This window comes from Pseudophryne corroboree, chromosome 3, assembly GCF_028390025.1.
Source record: "Pseudophryne corroboree isolate aPseCor3 chromosome 3, aPseCor3.hap2, whole genome shotgun sequence".
NCBI classification, from domain to species: domain Eukaryota; kingdom Metazoa; phylum Chordata; class Amphibia; order Anura; family Myobatrachidae; genus Pseudophryne; species Pseudophryne corroboree.
Window position 1 is genome coordinate 261,456,427 of NC_086446.1, and position 8,806 is coordinate 261,465,232.

Sequence of the window (8,806 nt, forward strand, 5' to 3'; positions counted from 1 at the left end):
CGGCTTAGCGTTTGCACTGCTACTAAAAGCAGCTAGCGAGTGATCAACTCGGAATGAGGGCCTTTATCTCTATCCATGGCTTAGTACATAGACCGCTAAGGGGCCCATTTATTATCAAATAATATTTGCAACTATGTCCCCAAAAACACACTCAGAGGTTAGTCGCAAATATTTAGTATCCCTGAAATGTTTAAAGGAAGGACCGCAACTGTGATCCCTCCATTTCTGCCTGTAGCCGCATCCCCCATAGGCTTCTATAGGGGATGTGATGCTGCCTCATCTATCGCATTCTCATTATTCTTCCCCGCAGCTACCACAATCTTTTGACTGTGGTAGCCAATTGTAGCCCCTGTAACCCCCCGCCAGAAATGCCTCAGTGCATTGTGGTCATGTGTGACGGCACATGCGCATGACCCCCAGTAGCCCACCGAGCAAATCGCAGGGATTGCAATCAATATGTAATCCATGATAATTGGGCCCGTTATTTTACCCATATTGTTTATTTTACTCTGAAATCACATCTGATGTGTGCAAAACACTATGATATATTGATGACACTGCTTATTCCTTGTTCTAGAAAGTAACCTGCAATATTCATAGCAGGATCAACCCATCTGCACTCATTTGTTCATTTGTACTGAATATGATTTAAAATGAAATTAATTTAAAAAAGATTTTAGTTATTTAAAAAAAAAAGTTTGAAATGTTGTTGGATTGAAACAAATGCTTTATTTTCAGAATAAAACTTTTGTAAAGATTTTGTCCCTGAGATATCAACAACAAAATAAGTGAACCTTGTTAAATATGTTTCCCCATTCAAATACCAAAGCTATCGCCTGTGATATCCCCTTTTCATATATTGTGGAAAGTGAGAAGCAAAAATGGGCAAAAACAGCCCTTATAAATATGTTTCTCATATCGGGCATACACGTGCAGATAAAATGCCTGTCAGATTGACAGGTATTTTATCTGACAGTCTGATACCCTACAGATATTGTGTACTTACACTGCGAGATCTCCGACTTACACTGTATTGGCTGTGATCAACCTCTGGGGCGGAGAAATTTCCCCTTTCCTTCCCATGTGAAGGAAATGTCAGTGCCCGATGCTGCTGACTTGACACTTAAAAAATATCAAACAGTAAACAGTGTGGTTCCTGTATAGTACAGGAGCCAAAAGGGAAAAAAAGAAAGACTATGTGTCTCTTCTGGGGCACACTTTTGTTGAAAATTATGTGGTCTTGTAATACTTAAAATATAACTTTTATTAGTAATCCTCTTAAGATAATGGCTATGAGGCAAAGAAAATAATAATAATAATAATAACAACAACAATTAACATAAAATTATCTATCTAAAACATCAAATGTTATGATACAAGTTTGGCATAATGGCTCTTTGAGCGAAAATGTGTGTGTGTCTCTGATATTTGAGAAAATAATGTCTTCTTCCGAATTTGTAACCCAATAAACTATGACTATAATAGACATAGAAAAATGCCGGAAGAAAAAGGTATTATTCAATATAATATCTGCCGGGCTCCACCCTGATTGCTAAATGTATGTGAGATTCCAAAATTTGGATGGGGAATAATACTTTGGTTCTGGGTCCTGTGTCCTGGATTTGGATAAAAATACCTGCAGTACCCGGTATTCTCTGGTGGTCTCCCACTCAGGTACTGACCTGGCCCACAGTGCTTGGCTTCCAAGATCAGACGAGGTTGGGCATACTCAGTGTGGTTTAACAGCAGGTAGATATATCACACCTGGTGGCACCCAGAACCATGTATTGAAGGCTCTGAGAGAAATCCCAGAGTTTTTCGTGAGATTACTCAGTGCTCCTGAATCGAGATACTGATGGTACCTGGTATTCGCTGATGGTCTCCAAAAACAGGTGCTGAAATGGCCCCCTGGGCTAAACTTCAAAAAAATCTCAAAAAAATCAGATGAGGTGGGACCTCTTCCGTGTTGTTGGCCTCGGGTGGATAAATAGCACCTGAGGCTATTGGAAATCAATAAAGAACCAAAATTGGCTGGGGGCTGATTGAGTCTGATTTGAGGTGTATGTGGGGACTCCCCAAGTTTTGAGAGGAGTGCTGAGTGGATGATAGTGTAACACTGCTGTGAAAGAAATTGAGTATGAGAGAAACAGTGAATCAGGTCTGAGTTAGACACCACTTCTGCTTTTTGATCATCTGCCTGGGCATCGAATGAAAAAATGAGAGGGTGGTGAGAAACGACACTGAGACAGAAGAAAGATAGAGGAACACTTCTACTGTCCTGTTTTGTAGCAAAATGGTGCTCTGTTTACATAATGTATTGCAGAGCCACCTAGATTGTTTAAACAGAATGAGAGGGAGTTCCAGAAATTTTATGTGAATAAGAATGTTTCTTTAACTGTTTCTATATAGAAAAATACTCAAATAATCATTTGTGATGAATCACGTGTTTGATCCAAATACTTGGAAAATAATGTGTGATAAATCACGTATTATGATTCACGACTGCTCAATACAGTCAGCAAAAGAAATCAATTTCAGTTATTGCAGTGTGTCAAAAAAGTCACTATCAGAAAAAGATATATAACCACTGTTCTTAAAAAGAACCACAAAAACAAAAAAAAAGCAGAAAAACAGAAAAACAGGACTGATCTTATTAGGAACCATGTATTGGTAGTTAGTGGGTATTGCTAAATTAAATTAATAATGAGTCCTGGACATTGGTGCGGCTTGCTGGTGAATCTAATATATTCCCATTGTTGCCATGTATCCATGGTTAACAATATCTGTATCTCTCCTTGGTTCTCTTATCAGAAAATATATATAGATGTAGTCACACAAATGGTTGATGAGAGAGTGATTGACTGGAGCAAAAAAACAGTTTACCAGAGAAAATGGGTCCGATGGAGAGTCAGGAAAGTCCTGTAACCTGCTATTAGATGGAGGGGTGGGATACCCCCTTGGGTCGCTGGATGCCGCTCCTGAGTGTCCGTAGTGAATGGTGAGCCCAGCAGTGAGACGTCGGTGTCCGCGGTCCGCCGACCGGAAGTTCGGAACACCAGAACCGGAAGTGACGTACGTTTCGCTCGGGAGAGCTTGTTCACTTGTTGCCTGCTCTCCGGCTCTCTTGCACTAGTTTATGAAGACATGGTGGGTCCTGTAAATTGGGTAATTGACTTCCTACAGCTTGTGTAGTGACTAATTAAGTCCCCTATATTGAAACTTAGCACCAGTGGAAGACTTAAAGTATGCTTATTGTGGCATAACAGTAAATTAGATAGAGATAAGTTTGTTTAGAAAAAGGTATTTGGGCTGAGTCCTACTAATTGTATAATTAAATGGTAAACTGATAGATTAGAGTGGAATGCACAGAATTAATTGGGAAGGGACGATGCTGAATGGATGTAATGGTATAAATAAAATAAAAAATGTTAATGAGAAATTATAGTGTTGATGCAAATATGAAATGCAAAACGACAAGAGAAAAATATTATATGATAAAGAATAATTAGATAAATAATGATAAGAAAAAATATTAATAAATTATTATGATAAAAATTATGAAATATAAGTTATGATATACAAAAATGAAAAGAGTAATGAAAATGAATGTAAAAATAAAAATAACTAAAAATAGTAGTAATAATGAATAAAAAACAAAAAAACAAAAAAACATTGGGTAATAAATAATATAAATGAAATGGATGATAATTGTGAAAAATATATATACTATATGATAAGTAATGAAAGAAAGGGGGGGCATGTGGAACGAATGGGGAATGAGCAACAAATACTGAAATTGGAATACCTAAACATGGAAGTGGATGAAAATAATAAAGATAACCAATTGTGAGGGTAAGGGTCGAGATCATATAGAATTGGAATGGTTGATGGAGGTATTGATAGATGAAAAAGATGATGTATTAATGTGGGGCAATATGTGACTAATATTGATGATTGTGTGTGAAATTGAAACTGGGGGGTGAGGGGCGGGTGTATAGTGACTGAGTGATGGAGCGATGTGTGGTGAGAGGTGGTGTGAAAATTCTTGTGGCAACGATGGAGATAATAGGTGGAAAAGGTTATTGTGTGGGATTAAGGGGATGTTGGAATGGGACCTCTGGTGGGTATTGAATGCGTGAATGGTGTGAGAGGTGACGTGGGGAATGGGTGACAGGGAAAAGGTAAATGGAGGCTGGGAAGAGAGAGGGGAGGAGGGAGAATGAATGGGAGGAACTAGCCTGGGTAAGGAGGGGGCTGAAATAGTGTTTTGAGGAGTGGAGAAGGGATGGGTGACAGGAGGGAAAAAGGGGGGGCCACTGGATTTTAATAGGATATCTGAAATGAAGAATTGAGGTGAATGATGCTCAAAATGGTGTGAAGAATGGTTAAATGGTGTTGTAAATAGAGAAATGTGTAGACAACTTGTGAGTTAGGCCTGAGTATGAAGAAAAAAGGGGGGTGTGAAAAAGAAAGGGGGGGGGGGGGGAGAATGGTGAGAAACCGTGGAGCTTCCAAAGGATCGGAATGGGTTGGGGCGTGTGGGATCCGTGGTGGATGTATAGTTTGGGACCCTAAACGGTTTCTTACTCTTGATATGGGGATGTGAAAGCATTATAAAAAGACATTATAAGAAAACACTGTAGCTGATATATTCATTAAGACCATTCGGGGCTAAGGTGTCCAATTTGAAAGTCCATTCGCTTTTTTTTTTGAGGAGTGTAGCCATGATGTCTCCACCTCTGATTCCCATTTTGACCTGTTCTAAACCGCATATTTTTAAATCCTGCGGAGAACAGGAATGATTTTGCAGAAAGTGTCTGGAGACATTAGTTAGTTGCTTCATCCTTTGTTGGTCCCTACTGGCATTCCTGATGTTGCTTATATGGTAGAGGGCCCTGTGCTTCAACATGCGTGTGGTGATTCCTATATATTTGAGATTGCATGGGCACGAGATGCAATAGACTACATTGGTACTCCTGCAGTTAAAGAAATCCTTGATTCTAATGGTGTCCCCATATCTGTCCATTGTAGTTTGCAGATTGACTATATGTTCACAGATTTTACAATTTCCACATGGATAGCTTCCTATTATGAAAGGGTCTCGTGCTGGTCTTGATATAAAGTGACTTTTGACAAAATGGTCTCTCAAATTTGGGGAGAGTCTCCAACTGAGATCTATTGTGTTGTTGAGTTTCTGTGACAAGTCATTATCAGACAGCAAAATAGACCAGTGTCGTTGTAAGATGGATTTGATTTCTTTCCATTCGTCACAGAAATCGCCCACGAATCGGATTGTCGTATTGACATTAGTGGATTTAGACTCCTGGAAAATTAGCGACTCTCTTGGGGTGTGAAAACAGTTCTTTTTAGCTTTTTTAATGGACCTGGAACTGTACCCTCGTTCTTTTAATCTGTGTGCCAGTTCTTTGCTGCGGGTAGCGAATATTTCATCATTAGAACAGTTCCTTCGTAGACGTAGAAATTCCCCTTTGGGGATGTTGGTAATGGTGGGGGGGGAAAAGGGAGCTGGTTTGGTGTAATAGAGTATTGGTAGAGGTACTCTTGCAGAAGATTTCAGTTGAAAGGAGGTTGTGTTCGTCTCTGTAGATTCGAAGATCCAGGAAGGATATGCTGTTAGAGTTGCATTCAAAGGTAAACTTGAGGTTTAAATTGTTATTATTCAGATGATTAAAGAAAGTGTCAAGTTCCTCCGGTGTTCCACTCCAAATCAAAAGGATGTCGTCAATATAACGCGTCCACAGAACGACATGTTTAATTTGTTCCTCCATACTATCCGTAAATATAAACTCCCTCTCCCACCACCACAGGAAGAGGTTCGCATATGTGGGGGCACAGGCTGCCCCCATTGCTGTACCCCTTACCTGGGTGTAGAAGAGGTTGTTAAAAGTGAAATAGTTTTGATGTGGTACAAATTGTAAAAGTTGGAGCAAAAAATGATGAAAATCAGTCATCTCTTCCGTTTTGAGAAAGTATTCAACAGCCCATATACCCAAATCATGTCGGATACATGTGTATAGAGCCTCCACATCCAAACTCACTAAGAGATGTATTTCTTCCAATTCTATGGTGTTAATTTTTCTAAGGACGTCGGTGGTGTCCTTGGTGTAGGATGGAAGGCTCATTACATGATCACTTAAATGTGTATCGATGAAGATACAGGCTTTCTCAAGTAAACCTCCATTGCCCGATACAATTGGCCGACCTGGAGGATTATGAAATCCAGTGCCCCTCCCCCCTTTTTCCCTCCTCACTGTCACCCATCCCTTCTCCACTCCTCAAAACACTATTTCAGCCCCCTCCTTACCCAGGCTAGTTCCTCCCATTCATTCTCCCTCCTCCCCTCTCTATTCCCAGCCTCCATTTACCTTTTCCCTGTCACCCATTCCCCACGTCACCTCTCACACCATTCACGCATTCAATACCCACCAGAGGTCCCATTCCAACATCCCATTAATCCCACACAATAACCTTTTCCACCTATTATCTCCATCGTTGCCACAAGAATTTTCACACCACCTCTCACCACACATCGCTCCATCACTCAGTCACTATACACCCGCCCCCCACCCCCCAGTTTCAATTTCACACACAATCATCAATATTAGTCACATATTTCCCCACATTAATACATCATCTTTTTCATCTATCAATACCTCCATCAACCATTCCAATTCTATATGATCTCGACCCTTACCCTCACAATTGGTTATCTTTATTATTTTCATCCACTTCCATGTTTAGGTATTCCAATTTCAGTATTTGTTGCTCATTCCCCATTCGTTCCACATGCCCCCCCTTTCTTTCATTACTTATCATATAGTATATATATTTTTCACAATTATCATCCATTTCATTTATATTATTTATTATTTATTACCCAATGTTTTTTTGTTTTTTTATTCATTATTACTACTATTTTTAGTTATTTTTATTTTTACATTCATTTTCATTACTCTTTTCATTTTTGTATATCATAACTTATATTTCATAATTTTTATCATAATAATTTATTAATATGTTTTCTTATCATTATTTATCTAATTATTCTTTATCATATAATATTTTTCTCTTGTCGTTTTGCATTTCATATTTGCATCAACACTATAATTTCTCATTAACATTTTTTATTTTATTTATACCATTACATCCATTCAGCATCGTCCCTTCCCAATTAATTCTGTGCATTCCACTCTAATCTATCAGTTTACCATTTAATTATACAATTAGTAGGACTCAGCCCAAATACCTTTTTCTAAACAAACTTATCTCTATCTAATTTACTGTTATGCCACAATAAGCATACTTTAAGTCTTCCACTGGTGCTAAGTTTCAATATAGGGGACTTAATTAGTCACTACACAAGCTGTAGGAAGTCAAATACCCAATTTACAGGACCCAGCATGTCTTCATAAACTAGTGCAAGAGAGCCGGAGAGCAGGCAACCAGTGAGCAAGCTCTCCCGAGCGAAACGTACGTCACTTCCGGTTCTGGTGTTCCGAACTTCCGGTCGGCGGACCGCGGACACGGCGTCTCACTGCTGGGCTCACCATTCACTACGGACACTCAGGAGCGGCGTCCAGCGACCCAGGGGGGTATCCCACCCCTCCATCTAATAGCAGGTTACAGGACTTTCCTGACTCTCCATCGGACCCATTTTCTCTGGTAAACTGTTTTTTTGCTCCAGTCAATCACTCTCTCATCAACCATTTGTGTGACTACATCTATATATATTTTCTGATAAGAGAACCAAGGAGAGATACAGATATTGTTAACCATGGATACATGGCAACAATGGGAATATATTAGATTCACCAGCAAGCCGCACCAATGTCCAGGACTCATTATTAATTTAATTTAGCAATACCCACTAACTACCAATACATGGTTCCTAATAAGATCAGTCCTGTTTTTCTGCTTTTTTTGTTTTTTGTGGTTCTTTTTAAGAACAGTGGTTATATATCTTTTTCTGATAGTGACTTTTTTGACACACTGCAATAACTGAAATTGATTTCTTTTGCTGACTGTATTGAGCAGTCGTGAATCATAATACGTGATTTATCACACATTATTTTCTAAGTATTTGGATCAAACACGTGATTCATCACAAATGATTATTTGAGTATTTTTCTATATAGAAACAGTTAAAGAAACATTCTTATTCACATTAAATTTCTGGAACTCCCTCTCATTCTGTTTAAACAATCTAGGTGGCTCTGCAATACATTATGTAAACAGAGCACCATTTTGCTACAAAACAGGACAGTAGAAGTGTTCCTCTATCTTTCTTCTGTCTCAGTGTCGTTTCTCACCACCCTTTCATTTTTTCATTCGATGCCCAGGCAGATGATCAAAAAGCAGAAGTGGTGTCTAACTCAAACCTGATTCACTGTTTCTCTCATACTCAATTTCTTTCACAGCAGTATCACACTATCATCCACTCAGCACTCCTCTCAAAACTTGGGGAGTCCCCACATACACCTCAAATCAGACTCAATCAGCCCCCAGCCAATTTTGGTTCTTTATTGATTTCCAATAGCCTCAGGTGCTATTTATCCACCCGAGGCCAACAACACGGAAGAGGTCCCACCTCATCTGATTTTTTTGAGATTTTTTTGAAGTTTAGCCTAGGAGGCCGTTTCAGCACCTGTTTTTGGAGACCATCAGCGAATACCAGGTACCACCAGTATCTCGATTCTGGAGCACCGAGTAATCTCACCAAAAACTCTGGGATTTCTCTCAGAGCCTTCAATACATGGTTCTGGGTGCCACCAGGTGTGATATATCT

General features: G+C 39.3%; 1 pseudogene; it reads right to left on the reverse strand.

Moving 5' to 3' along the window:
* Nucleotides 1-1,633: 1,633 nt before the first annotated feature.
* LOC134898513 (5S ribosomal RNA) lies at nucleotides 1,634-1,751 on the reverse strand (annotated as a pseudogene).
* Between the last annotated feature and the right edge of the window lie 7,055 nt (nucleotides 1,752-8,806).